Here is a 23,530-nt window from a genome sequence, read left to right on the forward strand (position 1 = left end):
TTTAATTGTTCTCATCCACTGGCATGAAAACTGTGCTGACCAACAATCCTGTGCTATGATAAGATCTTTGCAATTTTGTGTCACCTTATTGGTTAGGTGATTTCTGGTTTGCTGGATGCCTGTGTTTAAGCAGTTATTCCATAACCGTTCCAGCCTGCAATTATCTCCCCTTTTCCCTTCTCCCCCTGAGTAAGTGATAAAATTTGTTTCTTTGGGATTAAGGAGGCTGCCAGTTTGAGGCATTTCTAAAAAAGCAAATACAACATTTGACCTCACCAAAGAGCAAGGCTTTGCCTGTAACAGTCTGATTTGGAGGACACCATCTCCACTAGCTATACAGGCTAGATTGAGCAACTGCCTCCGTCATAGCATATTCAGTACAGTTTTCTCAGAAGAGAACATCATCCATTGAACAGATTATCAACTCACTGTTTACCGTTCCATGTCATTGGTTTCTTGGACAAAATCTGTCTGTCCAATAATATTCTTCCCTTGCTGTATAGTCTCAGCATTCCTCTGGCTATACCTATATTCAATCCATTTGGTCCTGGTGATATCCCAGAATGAATAATGCAACTAGAAAATCTATATTTTCTCAACTTCACCATTGATAAGTAAGGTGTGAATACCAGATTTCACTACTGCTATTGATTCTGCATGGAAGGTGTTCAGATACCACAGTGATGGGTGGCAGTATAAAACCCAAAGAGAAATCAAGTCACTGGCATAAACTGCTTTTATATTGCCCTTTATTTGCAGGATATGTGCATCATTTAATCCTTTATTATTTCAGCCAAGCCTCCCTTTCTCTGTGTAGCTAATCTAGTCAGACAAAGCCTAAACCATCAAATGGAAAAATTGAAGGGAGACTACCAGGTTATGACCCTATTCAATATTCAGACACAGGCCTTAACAATTTATAATTTAAAGGCCTAATACTGATCCGCATGCAAACCCATGTTAGATAATCTGAATATTTTTGGGCTGTGTGCTTACATTAACTACGCCATATAGATTTTTCAAAGAGTTGAGGCTACCAGTTAAGATTAGGCATCTATATTTTAAAGAATATATGCACTGGATACAATATAAAAGATTAAGGTCCAAGTCTGGAAGCCTTACTCAATTAAGACTCTCTGTGTTGGTAAGGGTTGTAGGGTCAGTGAGTTTAGATTTTTCATCTTTTTTTCTTTAGTAGACAAGGTGACTAAGGGCCTAAATGTGTTCATGTGCTTGAAAATGTTAACTATAATGAAATATCCAATTACACTGTGTCCTGTTAACCAAAAAGTCCCTTCTAGTTCAAGGGTGAATTCCAGGAAACCACTGAGCTGCTGTGTTCACAAGAAAAAATGCAGATTTTATATATTCTCAAGGCCACGGCATGTGTCTTTAAGTGCTTTTTTTAAAAAAAGTAGATTAATTAATATTAAGAAATGCTTTGCTTTCTTCAGTCCATATAAAATAAATATGGTCTTCGTCTCAGCTACTTCGGAAAAAAAGAAATGAATTAAAATCAGACAGAAATTTGATGGCTGCTTCTGCTTACACATTTGTATCTGTTTTTGAGTCTTAAAATCTTTGGTTACACAACTCCTAAGAAGGAAATGAATCAGAACCTAAGAGTCAGACGGGCCAGCACTGGGGAATAGCTTCACAGTGGAAATCCCTAAATAATTGTTTCCATGCACGAGCATCCACAAATGATCCATCAACAGCGCAGCTGGCATGTATCTAATTATTGTTCATGCTTTCAGCCTCACCCACATTGGCAGGAAAACAATGTTTCTATCTACATTGAATTACACGTTCTTCCCTCCAAAAGGATAATGGCTCCCCACTGTGGTGACAAGTGTAACTTTAACTGGCTAATGTGTCATTGCGGACAACACAGTCCACATCCAAAGAAAAACGCAGTGAATTGACGCTGTGTCCTGATGCTAACCTTATTAAACCTGGCTGCAGTGAGCTAGTAATGTCAATAGTGGTAATTTTGATGCTAAGTCTGTCACGGTTTCAATGGGTTCTATTGCAGGCATCATTATAGAAAATGACTAGAGTAAATTACAGTTCCTGTAAATTACAGTCGGGGTCACACCCTTCCCAATGGTTACCATATTCTATAAACAGACTTCTGGGTGCCTGGCTGCAGATCAGAGCCATGATAATGAGCCAGTCCAGTGCAACAGGAAAGCAAGGCAAAGCCTCCCCCAACACACTCAAATAAATGCCAAAAACAATATGTGTATAAAATCAAAATGTCACAAATACACTTTATTTACATGGCACAGATTGAAAAGAGAAACCGATGCGTCTATCCTGTGTGTAGCCTGCTTACAGAAAATCATGCAGATCAGAGGAGAAAAACAACTTTAAAATGTACTGTCTGCCAAGTCTCCAATTTGTAAATACCATAAATAAAAACTGTATAGGCTGCTATTGCAAATAGGCCAGAACTGCAAAGAACCAATCTTTTGGAGTTCAGAGTAGAGTGTTTGGGTTAGGCTTAGCTGTAACTGAACTGATACAATGGATAAAACATCACAATTTTTAAAATGTCTATAACCTGAAATAGGGCCAGATCCTCAGACCTGTTCCAGCCCCTTTGCACTGCTTCAGTAATGCCATCTTAAAAAGCTATCTGAAGATTCTCTTTCAGCTACTGGCATGATATTGGAGGGGGGAGAGGCGCAAGCTGGGAGGCATGCCAGAGCGATGGCAGGTTGCTAAAGCATTACAGTGCTCTAGCAAACCTCCAGCTTTTGGATAAGTCCCTTGAGTCCTGTTGCAGCCAGGCATAAATTAGAATAGCCCCAAGGCTGCTCTAAATTGCACTATGGTCTGAAAGAGGCTGAGGATTGGGGGGATGCAAAATGGTGTCAAGTGCAGCTCAGATGGGCCCTAAGATCAGGGTTGTTGTTTGGGTAATTTCCTATATTATCAGAAAAGATTATGGCAAAATATGAAGCAATACATTTAATAAAATTTAGAGTTTTTGACATACTAATCTGACAGGGAAATCTTGCATATTTAAAAGAAAAGCCTTTTTCTAAAATTATCATCAAGGCAAGAGCATTATATCTGTATATTTCTTTAACTTGTTTAAGGATGAAAACTAGAAGGATTCCAATATTTTAAAACATATTTCATTAAGATGGTCACTGAATTGGTAATGAGATTATGGAGCCTTTCACCTCTAAATCATAGGTTCAGGTTTACCCTAGGTTGGGAGTGACCAAAACATATCTGATGGCTGATTGGTGTTCAGTGTGAAATGAGTTTAGTGTTCTGTTTCCAGTTCACAGTAAAATGTCCACACCACAGCTGACACACATCTTGGCAATCTCAGCAGAGAGACCAGTGGACAAGTAGACTAACCTACTCTCTCATCCCCACAGGAAGTCTCTTCAGAACCAGGATAAAGCACTGGTGAGACTACGGCAAAGCTGGCTGTTCTGTACTTTTGTTTCTGAATAAGTAAGGGACTTCTCCAATGCTGTAATTCTGACACCTTTCCTGAGTGGTAACTTCACCCCTGCAAATTTAAACAGCAGCTGCAAGTCTTTGGGACCCACTCACCTTTCCTCCACCTTCCCATCTCCAGATTACAGGTACCTACATTTCCCAGGGTAAATTGGCACTTTTATTTCACCTTGTATGGCTGATACGGGGGGAGAAGACTCTAGTGAGAGTGATATGGGTATAAAATACAGAAGCTTATCACTACCAATAAGTCTTGTTCTTATTCTGTGTTAGGAGGAAGCTGTGGAAATGTAGGTACCACACTGAGCCATTTTCCTATCTCAGAACAGAACTGCATCTTTTCTGTCTGACACACTATCTCACGATTAAATGCCCTGTTTTACTGAATACAGTACCGTCAGGCACACACATAAAGGCTTGACAGTAACTTCTGTACCAAAGTTTTGCTCTGCTGGTATGAGACCATCCCCCAAAAAGGGTGGACCTCCAAATCCACATTTGGATTGTGAGATCTGCTTAAAAGGAATGGGACTGAACAAAGTGGGTGTGATGAGGCATTACAGACTTTAAACTATATTATAGCATCTAAAGAAGGCTGACTATAAAGAGTATTTTGTGGGCAGAAGCTGATGCTGACCTTAGCTGGAATAACTATGTTCTTGTAGATGGTATGTGGAGTTACTAGTGAGTTAACAGTGATAAAGCTTTGTATTTACTATCTCTGGATGTTCTATTGCTCTACAGAGCGGAGCAATATCATTATCCCATTTCACTGATGAGGAATCTGAGGCACAGGGTAGTCGCTTGCGCAGCAAGTCATTGGCAGAGATAGAACAGAATCCAGCTCTCCTGATTCTCTGTCTAGTACCCTATCCACCAGTGCACACTGCTTCAGCAACTTCCATTGTGCAACTTCTTCAGCTTTTATGCGTCACAGGCTATACTATATGCATAGAGGTCCATTCTGTACAGATCTTGAAAGAAATCCCTGTCTTGAGTCATCTACCATTTTATTTCTGAGAAGCAGAAGTGGTGGCAGACAGAATTTACCATGTATCTCTCTGGACACTGCTTCATGACTATCTTCCAATTTATTATACTTTATATGTTGTGACAAAGCTCTGTCCTTGCCTCCGTGGGTCCCGCGTTTCCTGGTGGATTTCGCTAGCCTCAGAGGCTCACTGTGACCCTCCATGTAACCCTTCTTTCTCTAGAGACAAGGGTCACAGTCTACTGAGCCATTTTCATCATAAGCCAGCAAAGGAGGTGAGGAGATGTTATCCTTCCTTGCACAGTCTCTGTTGTCTCCCAGTCTCAGTGATTAATCAGGGGGCAAAAGTGGGGAGGGGGGAGCCTGGGCCCACCCTCTACTCCGGGCTCCAGCCCAGGGACCCTAATAGTATCAGTGATGGTAGCTGACCTTTCAGAAACATGACATGTACAATTCCCTGGGCTACTTCCCCCACAGTAGCCCTCATTTCCTCAAGCTCCACTTCACCCTTACCTCAGGGCCTCCTTTCTTGTGCCTGACATGGTGTGTACTACTCAGCCTCTCCAACAGCGCAACTTCCTCCCACAGCTCCTGCCATGCACACTCACCTGACTGACTGGGAGGTTTTTAACTAGTTTCAGTCAGCCCCGATTAGCTTCAGGTGTCCCAATCAACCTAGCATTCTCCCTGCCTTCTGGAAAGTTCTTAATTGGCCCCAGGTGTCTTAATTGACCTGGAGCAGCTTCCATTTCACTTAACCTGGTACCAGGGATTTGTTTAGCCTGGAGCTAATATATCTATCTCCCACTACTTTTCTATAGCCATCTGGCCTTGCCCCGTCACAATGTATTGTACCAGTGGTTTCCATGACATTTTGCAGGCAGTTTGAAAGATGGAGTCCCTGCCCTGAGAGGCATACATTCTAAATTTATTTTGACTCTCATCAGATTCTGCACCACCATGCTCTTCAAACAGATTTCAAATGACAATAACTCACAAGTACTATTAATAAAGCATATGCATCCATCACTCTGAAACGAAAATAACTTGTATTTTCATTACAATACTGGGCCAGATAGTGGCTTGGCTTGTGTGGCCGCATTAGGGCTTAAAAGGGAGGGGATGGGCAAAAGGTATAGAACTGGTGCAAGGTGCTTCTCACTCAAAGCATGTGGAAACCTAGAAGGAAGATTGTGACTGAGTCACAGTCTGCCATCTTTTCTATACCAGTGGCAGTGCAAGGTGCTATCCCTTACTCGGGGCAAAGTCACAGCTGGGCCTATTGTTAAGCCAGACTGTACCCACCAAAACAAGCCCCAAAAGCATAACTGCGAAATCTTCACCACAATTATAAATACATTGTGGTTTTTTTTCTACTGTGCCAGCATGTGCTTGCCATTTTGGAGAATAAAATAAACATAGCCACTGCCTGAAATTTCCTGATGATCAATTCCCTTCTCATTGTTCTATATGCCATGGAATGTGGAGAAAAAATGTTTGTGGCCATTAAATAATTAAATCTTATTCTCCCTTGGCTTCCGTAACTCTGGTTTTCCTACTACCATTTGGGAGGCCAGCTTTTTATAAACCACTTTAACCAAACTTTGTGAGCATTAAGTAATTGTCCCATCAATTTCTGTGTGGTGGGGGATATTTTGTGGACTCGGTAATCCTTCTGGCTTTGAGAACTGGCACAATGCAGGAAGAGCAGCGTGCATCACTATAATCTCTTCCTTCTGATCATTTTCTAATAATATATAGTCACAGGATATATGCTTTCTGACACGTTTCTCATCTAAACAGCTCTTGAGTAGTAGCTCTTGGGAGCAATTGCTCAGATTTCCCATCAGTTCTGACTAAGTATTTCAAGCAGCCAACTTTCAGCATTATACGCTGTACCTAAAAATAAATATGGCAGCAGCTGAAAGCAAGGAGGGATTTTTTCCCTTGTCCGGACACAATCAGTATTTTCCAAAGAAAACTCCATATAATGAGGGAACTGGCAAGTCATTTACTATTTAATACAGGGTCAGCTTGTGCCCATATGTGCCTCCTCATTCACCGCACTGTGCCCTACACTGCAGTTGGGCATACTTGTAGTCCCTGTACTCATAGGAACCTAAGAAAAGCCATACTGGATCAGACCAAAGGTCCATCTAGTCCAGTATCCTGTCTTCCGACAGTAGCCAATGCCAGGTGCCCCAGAGGGAATGAACAGAATGGGTAGTTATCGAGTGATCCATCCCCTGTTGCCCATTCTCAGCTTCTGGCAAACAGAGGTTAGGGACACTATCCCTGTCCAACCTGGCTCCATGAACTTATCTAGTTCTTTTTTGAACCCTGTTATAGTGTTGGCCTTCACAACATCCTCTGGCAAGGAGTTCCACAGGTTGACTGTGCATTATGTGAAAAAATACTTCCTTTTGTTTGTTTTGCTCCCTGATGCATAATGTGCACTCCCTGGGGTGAGGAGAAGAGAGAGCCCATACCCCCTAACCTTCTCTCAGGATCAGCCAGCAGAGCTGGCTAGGCATGCAGAAAGGTGATGGCTGCATCCCTTTCAGGGGATGAGTGGTGGTTGCATTCCTATATAGATATATATGGTCCTGCACCAAACCCCATGCAACCAGGCCTAGATGGGATGATAGAGCCTGATCATAATGTAATTAATACACTTAAAACATTCTCATGGACCAATAGGGCTGTTGCACTCCCAACATGCCTGATATAAACTCACAAACACTCTTAAATAAAAAGTGAGGTCATTTAACGGTATGTACCCTCTACTCCCCAACTTACAACCTCACACCTTACCATTAAACTACAGACTGTGCACACCACCTTTGCCCTGTATTTTTAACCTTTCTGAAGTTGCCCCTTTGGCAAATGATTTTTCCTCAACACCAGTAGTACTGCAGATATTTAGTATACTAGTTCTGTTGGAGGAGGATAGTTAGCAGAAGGTTGGTTAAGTGGTTTATGAAAGGTTGGCCTCCCTAGTGGGGCAGAATTAAGGTTGTGGTGAGGGATGGTTAAAATATGTGGTAGGGAAGTTCCCCTTGGAAAATAATAACTTTTTTTTTAATCAAAAACCTGAAATATATATTGGTGCTATTGACAATCAAAACATAAACATTTTCAGCTGAAATCCCCCAGATATTCTTTTTTTGGCTGAACACTTTTGCTCTCTGGTTTCTCCTGAAAAACTAAAAACATTCAAGGAGAGGAGACATTTTTCATGAACATTTTCATTTAGTCGAAACCCTGTGGAAAAATGTTTCAACAGAAAAATTTTGGCCAGCCCTAGTTGCAGTGCACGATCTGCAGCAAACAGCACTTGTGATAGCGGTCAGGTGTGCGCCAGTGGGTGAAGGAGTAGATGGTATATACTGGTAGGTGGCTTAACTTTTCATCCCTTGCTGTTGTGGGTTTGTGTCAGGCATATTATATATGTTATTAGTTATGAGGTATTACTTAGTCCTGCCATAAGTGCAGGGGACTGGACAAGATGTCCTCTTCAGGTCCCTTCTAGTCCTACATTTCTATTATTCTATATTATAATAATCCTAAATGCTTCACAATAATATTTGGGTGTATTAATTTCCTAGGTTTTTAAAATAATTAATTGTGGTGGGGTTTGGATGGCAGGGGGCAGAACTGTTGAGATAGAAGTACAATGGGGAAGACCTTTTCTGTTATATGTTAATTTCTGATAGAAAAATGTAGGTCCTTATGAAGATTTTATGCAATCACTCCCACAAAGCCCCCATCGACAAATCTGACTTGCTTGGGTCCATTCCCTTCCCCCACCCATTAATCTATCAGTCTTGCAGATGTGCCTGGTCTCTTCCCTATCAACTAACGAGCTTGTGTGCTCCTAGGCTCCTGGCTCTGCTGTCAGTCAGACTGCAGTTTGCCTGATCTCCCCAACAATCAGTCAAACTAGTTAGCACCAGGCTTCCATCAATCAGGTTTATGTGCCCATAAACTTGTTGTTATAAGGTACTGTGATAGACCCAGGCCAGTTGGGTACAGCAGAGTAGCCTTATTGGGATCCAGGAAGTGGGCGGGTAAAGCCTGCCCACTCCTAAAGAATCCACCCCCAGCCTAAGAGGGGGGTCCACAGGACCTGGAAAACCAAATAATCACAGGGTACAACCAATGAAATAACAGGGACAGGAGTGTGGTCAAAGGGTCAAACGAAGGGAACCAGACAGGGACACCAAGCAGAGAACCCTGGACAGCGCACACTGCTCCTCGAAGGCATCAAGGGAGTCAGCGGACGCTGCCCAGAGGAACTCTGCCTGGAGACGTGAACAGACGGAGGATTGTAAATAGGCCCCACAGTCACAGGAGATTCCATCGGCCAACCTCCTCACCCTGGTTTTATAGATGGCCACTTTAGCCAGGGCCAGGAGGAGATTGACCAGGAGATCCCGTGACTTAGTGGGGCCACGGATAGGGAGCGCATAGATAAGGAGGTGAGGGGGAAAGTGCAACCAAAATCTTAACAAAATATTTGTGAGGAGCCGGAATAGGGGCTGCAGCCTGGTGCACTCCAGGTATATGTGCGCCAGGGTTTCCCTCACGCTGCAAAAGGGGCAGGTGTTTGGGATAGGGGTGAACCGTGCTAAGTACATGCCCGTACTCATGGCTCTGTGAAGGAGCCGCCAACTGATATCCCCAGCGGGCCTCGGGACCAGGGTGGAATATAGGCTGGCCCACCAGGGCTCCTCACCCTCTAGAGGTGGCAGGAGGTCCCATAACTTTGTGTTGGAGCGGGACACGAGGGTGAGGACATGAAGGGCATGGAGCACAAGCGTGTACAGATGTTTCCTTGGCGCAAATTGGAAATGGACCAGCTGCAAATTGTGCAGATGGCTGACAGTGAAGGGATGGGGGGGGCGGGGGAGGGAGGGGGGGAGTCGGTTGGGTCCACAGGGTAGGGGCCCGATGAAAAGGTCTGGAGGGTCTGGGGTGGAGGGTGGGCGGGGACCTAGGACCCAGTCAAGGTAAACCCAAACAGCGGGCGGCAAAGCAGCCCTCACCTCCTGAAGTACGCGCCGGGGAGTACGAGGCCTGGAGAGCCCCATGTGCTGAACGAGCGTCGGGGGATCCAGCCAGTCTCCCCAGTCGTAGTCCAGGAGGTCTCCAACTCTGGTGACTTCTGCCAGGACCAACCTCTGGCGCACTGAGGTGGACTCCGCCACCTGCACACGGAGCTGGGGGTTGGGTAGCAGGGGCTCCACGAGCAGATCTGCTGCCATGGACCTGGTCGCTGAGAACAGTTTCCAGGTCCGGAGGAGGTCCTGGTAGAAGACTGGCAGCCCGGAGAGGTCTCATGGAAGACCTTTCGGATGGAGATAAAGGAGCTGCCAGTCATATCGGAGCCCTCGGAAGCGGCGCAGGAAGGCGTGCGCCAGTTCACTCCACTCCATGCTGGACTACCTGCTCCATAAAGGAGCCTCTGCAGGGCCTGGAGGCGGAAGACATGGACCTGAGTGTGGAGATACTTCAGGCCCTGCCCTCCCTCAGGGGTAGATGGAGAACCCCTGCAGAGACCCAGTGCAGTCCTGAACAGAAGAACTCCAGAATCGATGTCCGGAGGTTGGCCAGGAAACCCGGGGCCGGGACCAGGGTGCTGAGATGGTACCAGAGCATGAACAGGACTAGATGATTAAGCACCAGTGCTCTCCCTCGAAGGGAGAGGCACCGGAGTAGTCCTGTCCATTTCCAAAGCTGCTCTATCACCCTGCCCTCTAAACTGTGCCAGTTCTCTGGCGGAGACAGATGTGTGGCAGAAAGATAAACGCCGAGATAGAGCAGCGGACCCGCACTCCACCGGTTGGCCTGAAGCGCGGGTGGGAGGGAGCTCACCTGCCACCGGTCCCCTACCACCAGGCCAGAGCCCTTGACCCAGTTGACCCAGGTGGAAGAGGCTGCTGAATAGATGGCCTGGCAAGCCTCCACCCGCGCCAAGTCTCCAGGGTCCTGGACCACGAGGAGCACATCATCGGCATATGCCGACAGCACCAGCTGCAGCTCCGGCTCCTGCAGCACCAACCCGATCAACCTCCTACGGAGGAGACAGAGTAAGGGCTCGATCGCCAGAGCATACAGCTGGCCTAAGAGGGGGCACCCCTGCCATACTCCTCGCCTGAAGCTTACCGATTTGGTCAGGGTCCAGTTGAGCCTGACCAGACACTCTGCAGAGGTGTACAGCACCTGGAGAAAACCCACAACCTGGGGTCCAAAGCCAAACTCTCCAGAGTGCTCAGGAGATACCCATGGTCCACCCTGTCGAACACCGTCTCCTGATCCAGGGACAGGAGGGCAAACGACAGACCATCCCTACACCCGAGTTCCAAGAGGTCCCGGACCAGATACAGGTTGTCGAAGATGGTGCGGCCCAGGATGGTGTAGGTCTGGTCTGGGTGGAACATATCCACCAACACGGACCCTAGCTGCAGCAAGATGGCTTTCGCTATGACTTTGTAGTCCGTGCTGAGAAGCGAGACGGGATGCCAATTTCATAAATCGTGGAGGTCCCCCTTCTTCGTCAATAAGGCAAGCACGGCTCGCCTGCACGAAAGAGGGAGGACCCCGCTCTGCAAAGACTCGGCCCAGACGGTCACTAGGTCTGGGCCGAGGACATCCCAGAACACATGGTAGAACTCCACGGTCAGCCCGTCCATGCCCAGAGATTTATTGGTGGGCATGAGGCAGAGGGCTTCTGAGAACTCGGCCAGAGTGAGAGGCAGCTCTAGCCGGTCTCAGTTGCCCACGCTGACTGTCGGGAGTTCGTCTCAGAGCACTCTGCAAGCGTTAGGATCGGTCAGATCCGGGGAGAAAAGGCCTCCGTAGAAGGCCCTGGCCCTCCCGCACATCTCCACCGGATCCATGAGGGGGGTGCCGTCCTCTGCTAGGAGGCAAGTGATGTGCTTCTTGGCCCCCCTCTTTTTCTCCAAGGCGTAGAAGAAGTGGGAGACGCCATCCATCTCCCGAAGGAGATGGATGCAGGATCGAACAAAGGTGCCCCGGGCCCAATGATCCTCGAGGGCCTGGAGCTCCTCCTGCTTCTCCCGGCACACCCCGCAGAGGGATGGATCCTCGGGGCTGGTGGCCAGACACCTCTCCAGCTCCAAGACCTCCCATTCCAACTGCTTTATCGCCCCATCCCTCCGTCGGCTGGCGCCCCAAGTGTAGTCACGGCAGAAGAGCCTGGCACGCACCTTCCCCAAGTCCCACCACCGCCGCACCGAGGGAAAGGCATGCTGCTGCCCTCGCCAGGCCAGCCAGAACTCCCGGAAGGATGCCACGAAGCCCACATCCTCCAACAAGCTGTTGTTGAAATGCCAATAGGCCGGCCCCAGCCACTCTGTGCAGAGAAAGGCAGTCATGGTGGTTAAATGATGATGATCAGAAAACAGGGCTGGCTGGATGCTGGAGGAGTGGGCCCATGAAAGGTGGAAACTTGATAAATAGATGCGGTCCAACCGGGAGTGGCACGACCGATGGGCCTCCTCCCAGACAAAGGTGAACGTTGAAACATCGTCAGGGTGGTGGTCGTGCCAGAAGTCCACCAGGGAGTGATGTTCGACTATCTCCCGGAGCACGTCCGCAGCGGCCAGGCACTGCTCAGTCCCCCAGTGGTCCCACCCCTTGAGGGTGGTGTTAAGGTCCCTGCCCAGGACCAGGCACTCGCGAGGATCCAAGGTGCAGAGGAAGGCGGATGCCTGCTGATAGAAACTCAGCCGCTCCGGGCCCGATGTCGGGGCATAGACATTGACGCGGTTGACCACAAGCCCCTCCATGTGGACCCAGAGGTGCAGCAGGCAGCCCGGCATAGCCTCGGTGACCCCCAGCACCTCGGGCCATAAGTCGGGGGAGAACAGGGTCACCACTGCAGCCGTACAAACTGTGGGATGGCTAAAGTAGACCCTGTCCCCCCATTCCAGCCGCCAGCTGTCTTTGGCAGCCGGATCTGTATGGGTCTCCTGCAGGAAAACCACAGAGTACTCCCCTCCTGAAGGAAGAAGAGCACCTGGCACCTGCGGAGACACATCCTACAGCCCCAGGTGTTCAACATTGCGATGATGAGAGGCGCCAAGAGGAGGGCTGGGGGGGATCCTCGCCGGCAGGATCCCTCACGGCCCCCGTCACACCGCACAACAAACCATGACCTATCCGATAGGTGAGTAAGGAGTAACAGAAGAGATGGACCTGCTGGTAGGCCGCAGCAGCCTGCTTCCTGGTCCTTTTACCCTCCCACATGAGGGCCCTCGCGGCCCAGAGGAGTTGATGGAAGTCTCTCCATCGCTGGAGAGTGAGGTGCACCTTGTTACGGGAGCCACGGACATCCTCAAGGAACTCTCACAGAGTATGGGGGGCCGGGGTCACTAGCCCCCGGCTATTTTCCAGAGGGGCCTCTGACAGAGCCCCATGGCCTACCAAGATGGGCAGGCAAGGGGTGGAGCCCCGACATGGTGCCCAATGGGCTGGCACTACACAGCCCCCCTCAAACCCCAGCTCAAGTGGGGGCGGCGGAGGGAAGATAGCAGCCCCTGGTGAGTTGGGACAGGGAAATACAGAGGCCGCTCTCTGTGGGCCATCCTCTGGAAATGAGGAGGTGACAGCCCCAGGTGCAGCAATGATATCACGGGAGGTGGAGGGGACAGGGACGGGATTGGTATCGGAGCAGGGCAGGGATCAAGAGTAGGGCTAGGGCAGGGGTCAGGAAGAGGGGCAGAGGCAGAATCCTGGGCCCCAGTAGCCGGGCCGCTGGGAGATGGCCCTTCTCGGTCAGGCTTTGGGATCTGGGGGATGGGAATGGGGCCCTTTGTGATGCCAGGCTCTGGCTCCATGATCGGCGTAGTAGCCATGGCATTGGAAGGTGGACAGTCTTCAGTGGGGTCCCTGCCTGGGAAGGAGGTCAGTTGCCCCACACCAACGAGGGACATCCCATGGGGCTCGGGTCCCGGCCGCGTGGACTGAGGAGGAGAAGGGGCGTCTCCGGGCGCCGGGCAGCCAGGGGCACCGGCGATGATGGGGCTGGCGCCCTGCCAGGACTCAGGGGTCCTGGATGCCCCTCCTTGCTGGGCCGGGGGCAGTCCCTCCAGACGTGCCTCATCGCCCAGCAGAGGTAGCACCGGGCCTCCCCTGTAGAATAATGCACCCAGTAATGGACCCTCTGGTAGGGGACCAAAAATGACCCCTTGAGCGCCTCTCCGTCACGCGCTGCCGGCGGCAGTTGAAGCTGCACTTGCCGGCAGAATGAGAGGACGTGACGGAGGGTGGGGTCTTTGCAGCCCAGTGAGAGAGGGTTTCCCCAGGGTAGAGAGGGTGGGTAATAGGGCGGCATTGGGAAGAACTGGAGGGAAAGAGGTCAGGACCTGATGGACGGCCAGGTCCTCTAGCGGCTCTAGGGGGACAAACATGCCCCCCACCGCCAGGCCCTTCTCCACTGCCTCCTGGGCAGCGGCATCTGATGCTAGGAAGAATGCAACCTTTCCATACATTTTGGAGGCCGCCACGATGGCCGTGGGCCCAACCACCCTCACCAACGCCCGCACGTAGGTCTCCACGTGGAGGGAGGCAGGCACCAGGAGGCAACGGATGCCATGCCTCCTGGTCATGGTGGGAAAGGGGCCCCGGCTGCTATAGATGGTAGTGGAGATGGCGGGTGGGAGAGATGACGTAGCAGCAGGCGGGGGGCTGACGCCACCTGCGCGTATGCTCTAGGGGCTGGGGGAGGGGCACCCTCAGAGCTGGTGGAGGGAGCAGCGGGTAGGGACGCCACGGCCGGTGGCGGGGCCGTGGCAGTGGGGGCAGTCCCTGCCATGGAGGGCCTGGCCTTTTTAGTGAGGCTCTTCCCCGTCTTCCTACCCTGGCCCTTCCCACCGACTGGGGGGGGCTCCCCCAGAAGCTGAGGGGGCGAGGGACGTGGCAGAGGCGGAGGTCACCCGGGTGCCCGCCACTGCTGGAGCCCCGGCAGGGGCAGGTGGTTTGGCAGCGGCAGTTGAGGTAGAGGTATGGGGGGGGTGACGGGCGGCAGGCGGGGGAGGGGCAGCTGGGTCTGTTGGAGGGGCCCCTCCTGCCATGTCCCCCACCATAATGAGCAGGGAGGGAGGGGAAAACACTAGAGAGAGGAGGGGAAAAGGGAAGCAGGTCAACCACTCCTCCCCGCTAGGCTGCAGGCAGAGGAGGAGGGTGCCAAAGGGGTGGGCTGGATGGGGGGTTATCAAAGGCTTGTGGGGGGCAGTCACTGACTCAGGATGGAAATCCAGCTCCTCTAGCTGCACTAGGGGAGGGGGGTTATAACAACATTGGGGGGGTGCAGTGAGATAGGGGCAAACTCAAACAAGGGAAGGGCACAAGCACATGGGAGGGGGCATGGGCTGGAGGTAGGACAGGGAACCAAGAGGCTAGCTTCAGAGGCTGGGGTGAGGCAAACAAACAAAAGCTACAGAGGGAAAAGGGCGGGGCAGGCAAACAAACTGAAGCTAGTAAGTGGGGGCTGGGGCAAAGGGAAGGGGCAAAAGGCTGCAAGGGGCAAATGGGGCAGGTAGCAAGGGACAAAGTTGGCGGCTTGCTGAAGGGGGGGATCAGTCCGGGGGGGAGCACATGCGCCCACGTGCGCTTGCACAAAGAAGTCAGTTCGGGCTGGCTGCTGCTTCTGGCCCAAATGGTGGTGAAAGGGCGCGGCAAGCCGGGTGAGCAGCCGAGTTCCAGAGGCAGGAGCTGAAGGCAGATGGCAAGTGTCCACTGAGATTGGTGGAGGGGGCAGCAATGACAGTGGTGGTGGGAGTTGGGGGGGGGGGACACATGGTTGACTAGAAGGCAAGCTCCATGCCACACCCCCTGTGTCCCCACAAACACAGTCAAAACCCCCATCACAAAAGCATAGTTCAAAAGTTACTCCATCTTAAGGCTCCCTCCACGGTGGTCTGCAGAGTCCCTGTGCACTCCCCCAGCAGCAGATGGTCCTCTTCTTCTCCTCCTTTGGGTTCCAGCAGGTCCCAGGCAGCAGCAGCTCCAGGTGGCAGTCCGGTGGCCAGGCAGGCAGAAAGGACCCCTCACAGGTGGTTGTGGCATCCACAGCAGCAACGGCCGGGGCTGGGGTCCCTCACTCCCCTCCTCTGAGGAGTGGGCCAGCAGGCCACCCCCCCCAGGGGCTGTAGCTGAAGCAGCAGCAAGCAAGTGGGGGTAGGGGGGACAGCAGCTAGCCAGCAACCAGGTAGCAGAGAAGCAGGGGGGTGGTCTGGCCCAGCCAGGGGAGCAGCTGGAGCAGTAGTCTCCCTCCAGGCCAGTTGGGTTCAGCAGAGGAGCCAAAGGCAGATCTACTAGCCATTGGATGAACAGATTTCTGTTCCCTGACTGACCAGAACAGCGGCTGCTCCAGGCTAATGAGAACACCTGACTCTTTGCAGGTTAATTGGAGTCAGGTGAGGCCATTAAGCTAATTTGACCACCTGACTCTAATTAAGACCCCTCTGATACTATAAAAGGGCTCACTGCAGTCTGGCAGAGGAGAGCCAGGGGAGAGGAAGTGTGGCTGAAGGGCTAGTTAATGAAAACACCCTCAAGTCCTTGATAAGGGAGAAGTAGGAGAGCTGTGGGGAAGTGGCCAGGGGAAATGTAGCAACTCTGGCAGTGAAAGGTTGGCTGCCAACAGCTGTTACCATTAGGGTCCCTGGGCTGGAATCCCCCCAACCCACCACTACAGAAACACCTTCTGGGAGGGGAAAACCGGCCCCTGTGAGGACAGGAGGCTAAACTGTTTTGGTATGAGGCCGTAGGAGCAACAGAGACTGTGGGAGTTCTCTCATCAACCTCCTTGCTGGCTTATGATGAAAAGTGCTCCGGAGATTGTATCCCTATCACACTAATTCCCCTCAGGAATCACATCTATACCAAGTTTTGTATAGATAGATACTATTTTTAAGAACTCAGGCAACAATGACAAGGAAGACAACCAAGGAAAAAATTTCAGAAAGAGACCAAGTTCAAAAGCTTCCTATTAAACATTTATAAAGAGAAACCAAACAAAAATGACAGTTTTTATGCCCTTTGTATTTTCCAACCAGTGTGAAACTAGGCCACACTGACTGGCCACTAGCATATAGAGAAAAGCAGGAGTGTCTGCCTCATTTTGAACTCCTCTTAGACCCTGGCTCTAACTATGCTGTCACATCCACACTACTTCAATCACCTATTAAATAATTAAAGTTCCTATGAGATGCACCACTTCTGGCATGAGCACCATAGATTCTCTTTTGAAGGGTTCTCAGTATTTCTTCTGTAAATGCCTTGAGTAATCTTGTGTCCTTCCTCTTTTCTCATGGGACTCATGGTGAATTTGCTGTTCTCTTTAAACCAAACACAATGAATCATGTTTTTTCTTGTTTGATTTTTTGCTGTATTTTGAGGGATGCTGTTAGCTAAAAATACTCTCACTCCTGTGAACAACTTTTTATCTACTGTTGTTACAAGTAGCACCGAAGATTACTAGAACTGAAAGAGACTAGAGAAATATAGTATTTTCCCTACACTATCAGTTTCTTTACTTGGTGCATTTGAGAGATCCCTGTGTACAGTTTGTCTCACTGCTTCCTCATATAGTTGCATATTGGTAGAGGAGGATGTGTATTGCCTGAAAGGTTTTTTTTAAGTTGGGCAACCATAATCAGGGACCACTTTTGAAAATGTTGGCCTTAATCTCTCTATCCAGGAGTTTCTGTATTTGTAAACAGGAAAATATAATGCACTACTGACCATGTCCCAGAAGGGTGTTGCCAGGATTAATTGATACCTGAACAGCGCTTTGAATGTATTAAGGATTATTGGTAGGGCCCTACCAAATTCACGGTCCATTTCGGTCAATTTCTCAGTCACAGGATTTTTAAAATAGTAAATTTCATGATTTCAGCTATTTAAATCTGAAATTTCATGGTGTTATTATTTGTAGGGGTCCTGACCCAAAAGGAGTTGGGTGGGGGATCACAAGGTTATTGTCAGGGGGTTGCGGTACTGCTACCCTTATTTCTGCACTGCTGCTGGCAGTGGCGTTGCCTTCAGAGCCAGGCAGCTGGAGAGTGGCAGGTGTTGGCAGGGAGCCCAGCTCTGAAGGCAGAGCCGCCGCCAGCAGCAGCAGCACAGAAGTAAGGGTGGCATGGTATGGTGTTGCCACCCTTACTTCTGCGCTGCTGCTGGTGGGGCATTGCCTTCAGTGCTGAGCGCCCGGCTAACAGCTGCCAATTTCCAGCTACCCAGAACTGAAGGCAGCGCAGAAGTAAGGGTGGTGATACCACAACCTCCCTAAAATAACCCTGTGATTCTCCCCCCCCCCACCAACTCCCTTTTGGGTCAAGACCTCCAACTTGAGAAACGCTGGTCTCACTCATGAAATCTGTATAGGATAGGGTAAAAGCACACAAAAGACCAGATTTTGCAGGGGGAGACCAGATTTCATGGGCTGTGAATTTGGTAGGGCTCTAATTATTGGATAGAAAACACAAAGATCCCTTTAAATATATTTGTTCAGTTCCAGGCATCTAACAATTTGAAGTGCCTTGTTCAGGGGGTTGCAAATGTCAAGGAACCATTGTCTTCTTAGTAAGCAACACAAACACGTTTTAGAAAGTGCCAGGATTGATATGACTTCATATAACCAAGAAAAAAAACAAAATTCTTATCACTTGTTGCTCAGCTTCATCCTTCACCCACTATTGCAGACTCAGGAATAAAAATATAAACAAATGCTTAAAGAGAAAACGTAAATACAAGGAGCAGCCAATGGGGACACATTAAGTGGGATCTGGGCTGCAAATTCTTACGCAAAATACTCTGCGGTAAAATTAAATGGCTGTGTTCACATTTCTACCTACGTCCATGTTTATGACATACTGAAGTAGGCCTGATTTTTGGTGTGACTCGATCAACCTCAGCAGAGTTACTCCTGATTTACATTGCTATAAGTGAGTAAAGAATCAGACTAATGTTTCTCCTTGTGTTTGCTAGAGTAGGAGAATGAATTTCCTCTTCAGATGACATCAAGAATGAAACATAAATTTTCCAGTAGAGGGCACTACATGCAAATTACAAACTCGTGTTACTTGTGAAATTCTGTTGCCATTGGAAATAGCACCTCTAAGTTCAAAACCTTGTCCCTCTCACTAACAGAAGTTGGACCACTAAAAGATACCTCACCCACCTTGTGTCTCTTATCTCCTAGGGTGGACGGCTACAACAATACTGCATACATCTAAATAGAAGTCATTTGGAAGGCTACAAGTTTCAGAGTAACAGCCGTGTTAGTCTGTATTCGCAAAAAGAAAAGGAGTACTTGTGGCACCTTAGAGACTAACCAATTTATTTGAGCATAAGCTTTCGTGAGCTACAGCTCACTTCATCCGATGAAGTGAGCTGTAGCTCACGAAAGCTCATGCTCAAATAAATGAAGTGAGCTGTATCTCACGAAAGCTTATGCTCAAATAAATTGGTTAGTCTCTAAGGTGCCACAAGTACTCCTTTTCTTTTTGGAAGGCTACAAAACATCAAGGGCCCAATTCTGCAGGTGCTGAACATTCTTTATTCTTGAAGTGAAGGAGGAATAAGGGAACTCAACAACTTGCATGAGGTGCACAGCATCCTCTTATGACAAAGCCACAAGTTAGCTGAGTCACTCTGCAAGCCTAGGGGCATACTTGTAAACGTCTAAGTACCTTGCTATTGGTTAAGCATCTTCCCTCCCAGTAATTCTGCAGATAAGCAGACTTTCACTAATAAACAAATTGCCTGATTAAACTAACATTAAAAAACATCCTAGTCTGTCATGTTAAATTCAACTTTAAAATATTCCAGGTATTTGTAAAATGAATTAAATTGAGACCAATTTAAAACACCAGTAGAGCTCTATAACTTTTTCAGAATTTCGTAGAGTTCAAAGTCCTAGTGTTATTCCCCAGCTAAAATATTATGATCTATGACACTATAATGAGGAGCACAGCCATCTGTTCAGTGAATTCAGTTCATCCTTTCTTGTGGAGGTCTACATCAAAGGCCATTTTTTGGTTTCTCCAAATTGAAAAAATAGATATCTGCAAAGGGTCTTATTGGTGAAAAATATTCTCTCCTGCCTTACACACCTCCCTTAGAAATGGCTCAGTGAAATTTTACCACATTTTCTCTAAAATATATATATATATATATATCTGGACTGAGGACAGACCTGAGAAATTTCAGCATCAACATTAATTTCCTGAGTAAATTATAGGAAGTTTTTAAAGTGGAAAAAAGCCATCATCCTAATTCGTGTTCCTAGTTCCACACTGTAATGTCATAAACTTCTGTTTATTCCCATGACCCTAGAGAGCTCCTACACAGGAAGTATCATGTCTACATTCTCCTATTACTTTGTTGACAAACTTTGTACTGTAAGAAAGTATGTGATTCCAAATTTTCTTATAATAAAACTGAGTGGCTTCATGCTTGGCTAACTGAAAACTATGTGTAATTAACAACCCAGGGAAAATGGAAAGCAGCGTTTACACAAAAGGCTTTTACCAGTACAATGGACCGTCAAGAAGGATGGGTATCAGTTGTTGCCATGAGCACCATTGTCATTAAAGTATGGGATAACTCTACTGCAGCTGTCTCTGCCACCTCTTTCTATCTGCTGAAGTATCAAATAGACTTCTCAGTCACGGTCAAGTCAAAACAGGCTTCTTGGCCCTCAACAAGTCTTAGTGCAAAAGAAGCCTATTAAGCTTCATGGGGGGAAGGAGGCTGGTCCCCAGTGAGCTTCTCAAAGGCATGGGGAGTCCCAGTGAGCCTTTTAGGCCTGTGCTACACTGGGGGTGGGGGGTTGGGGATTCAAACTAAGATACGCAACTTCCACTATGCTATTCGCGTAGCTGAAGTCAAAGTATCTTAGTTCGAGTTACCTGGCTGTCCTCACGGCAGCGAGTTGACCGCGGTGGCTCCCCCGTCGACTCCGCTTACTCCTCCTGCCAAGGTGGAGTACAGGCATCGATTCGGGGATTGATTTATCGTGTCTAGACGAGATGCGATAAATCAATCCCCGATAGATCGATCACTACCCGCTGAGCCAGCGGGTAGTGAAGACATACCCTTAAGACCCGGCAGCATTTTCTGCTCCCAGACTGCAGGAGATCCACAGGAAGATGGAAACGCCCCATATTTCCTCCCCACAGAACCTCTGCTTTCTCCATTCTCACTCTTTTTCATAGGGTTTACTTCCTTCACATTTTAGGAGACATGCAGGAAGGGGAGAACAGGGCAGCAGAGACTTCCCACCCCTCTGGCTCTGTACAGGAGATCCAGGTAAGGAATAATGTCTCTCTCATCTGGTTCTCTCTGCTTCCTAGCCTTGTGTGTGGAGCACTGAGCTAAGCTTATCAGGCCCAGCTAGCCCGTAACAATATTACTAATTAAAATGTTGGCAAGTTTGATTGTAATCAAGTAATGTTTGGCCCTGTGCCTTGGATCTCAGCTAGGGGAATCCAGTATACTAGGCTTTATCTCACCCCCTCTCTTTGCACTCTGGTGAACAGGGTGCTGTAATTTAGGAGCCCCTTGCCTCAGCTTATTTCAGGTTTGTTAGAAGATTTGTACTTCAGACCCAGACCTGATGGACCAGTTTTGAGATTGATGAGATTGCTCCTGTGGAAATTAGAACTGGGACCAACATCAGGCTTATAAAGTTAACCCAGATTCAATCCTAATTGCGGACTGGCTACTGGGTGCTCAGCACCTCTCTGGATTTTGCTCGGAGATATGTCAGGATAGGGGAGATGGCAACCAACACTGGGGGCTGGAGGGGAAGAAGAATAAGGCTTATGACAGGATCGTGTGGTTACTTTGAGTGATAAGGTGTCCTGAGGATTTCACAATTTTCTTTTTAAGGTACTTTTATGTTGAGGCAAAGACTGGAGTTTATAGACTCTATCATAGAAATGTGTATTAAAGAGACCCTGGGAGAAAATCACTTAGCCATGGTATTTCTTTTGCTGTTTGTTTCATGTGTGTGCTTTACAGTTTTTAAATCCAACAATTGAAAGGTTGGTTAGTTCTCAGGGCATGCATGGGAGCTGACATGAAGGCCATGGAGCCCGCTGGCACACCATAAGTAGATGCAACTCTCTCATTGACTTACACAAAGCAGATACAAAAAGGTTATTTGCCGTGCTCCTAGTAGTTGGAAGTGCCTAGAACAATGGTCCCCACACTTTCCAGTGTCGCACCCCTACTTACCCTATCTGTGCCCACCCCACCCCGGGGCCAGGAGTGGGGCCACGGCTACCCGGGGGGGAGGAAAAAGACAGCCAGGAGTAAGGGGGCCGAGGCTGGGGGCAGGGCCAGGTGTGGAGCCAGGGCCATGGTGGGGGGGGGAAACAGCTGGGACTGGGGCCTGGTGGCACTCCCTCCCCACCCCTCCTGGGGACTGGCCCAGACCCTGGCATGCCTCCCCAAATGTTCCTTTGTGCCCCACAGTTTGGGGACCTCTGGCCTAGAAACTTATAAATATGTCATTTAAATTAGTAGTCTAGTCTGCACCTCTCTCTAGCGTGGAGACTGAATTGTACAGAAGTGTATCTTGAGATACTTGAGATATCATGGCAATGTCACAGTATAAGAAGATAGATAGAACAGAAATATGTAGGCTTTTCAGGCTGTTAGACTGATGGTTGGATCACCATCACTGGTTGTGATATGCAGAACCTAAAAGTAGTTCTGAAGATATACAACACCTTGTCCTTGGATTCCTGCAGTCGGGATTGGATTCCAGTCAGAATGGAATGAGTTAGCATTCATTTTAAATCCCATTGCTTGTAGCATAGTATTAACAGTAAAAAATTTTTATTGATAAGTCACTCAAGTTCAGTATGAGTTTGTCATGCTATAAAATAAATGAGTCATAATATCCTAGAGAGGAAAAGAATAGCTAGCTAGCTGGTCCTATCTCTTCTGCACAACATTTTGAGGTTCTTAGCTGTCTGATTTGTCATAGTTTTGTGGCTTGTAACATACTGGCTAAATTATTCATATTTTACTGAATAAGTGATTGTTGTCTCTCTGGGTATTCTATAGTGACAAGATCAAAACTCATGCTAGACAAGTGGCTGTGGTATGCAAATGTTAATTTAAAATTTTAACTGAGAGGTACCAGTATTTTCAGATGCTAGGACAAATAAAATGATTCCCACATAAAACACTTTGCAGGCACATATTAGTGGTTTTTTTCACCTAATATAATTCAGGAGCGTTGAGATTTTTTAATTACCCTCCTGATGTTAGGAACTACAGTGGGTTGAAAGAATTTCAGTTAGAACACTTACATAAAAAAATACAGTTTAAATCTAAATGTTTCATGGGCATGTCACTTTCATTTGCTCACAAAGTGGAATAGTAAACGACTGGCCCCATATGGAAAAGTCCTGCTGTATTTACTAGTGAGGTCTTTTTTTGAATTCCTGACTCCCTTTATTTCATCTGGGCAGTTCTATTATTGCATAATAGAAGGTTTGTGCATTAAATTTCCTAGGGCTTATAAATCAAAGAGGGAAAACCTCTCACTAGTGTATCTTTCCAAGAAACAATAGCATGATTCTTTTAAGTACCCACATTGGAGTGTCTAAATTGCACCTTCCCTAAACAGCACCACTAATTCACATGCACTTGAAGGTGTGTATGCTCAGTGGAGATGCTCATTTCAGAAGAATTGCACCTTGCTCATTTCACTTTGCTCATTCATGAGATGCTAATTTCAGAAGAACTGCACCGTGCCTTCACAAAATCCCTACCAGAACAGAACTAGACGAATGCTGTCATTGCTAACTAACCTTGAGAACTGAAAATTTGTGCAATTGCACTAGACTTCTTATCTGCAACCTTTTTTCTTCTCCCACAATCATTATAGTTGAGCAAGATTATGTAATTATAAAAGGAAATCCAAAGAAACTGAAAATAATTATCTGATTCTTTTTCTCCTTTTCTAACCCCCACTAAAGCAGAAGATGGAAAGAAGCCAATACA

The 23,530-nt window shown here is 47.9% G+C and overlaps 1 protein-coding gene across 3 annotated transcripts in view; it reads left to right on the top strand.

The window, feature by feature from the left end:
• CYSLTR1 (cysteinyl leukotriene receptor 1) overlaps window positions 1-23,530 on the top strand; it is a 292,327-nt gene that overhangs the window by 110,615 nt on the left and 158,182 nt on the right. For 2 of the 3 annotated variants that reach the window (XR_012669986.1, XM_075132449.1), the window contains exons 3-4: window positions 3,399-3,611; window positions 20,748-20,818. The gene's annotated coding sequence lies outside the window, so the exon portion shown is untranslated. The remainder of the gene's footprint in view (window positions 1-3,398; window positions 3,612-20,747; window positions 20,819-23,530) is intronic. The other variant, XM_075132450.1, reaches the window with a different exon arrangement.

Source organism: Caretta caretta, chromosome 9 (genome assembly GCF_965140235.1).
Source record: "Caretta caretta isolate rCarCar2 chromosome 9, rCarCar1.hap1, whole genome shotgun sequence".
NCBI lineage: Eukaryota > Metazoa > Chordata > Testudines > Cheloniidae > Caretta > Caretta caretta.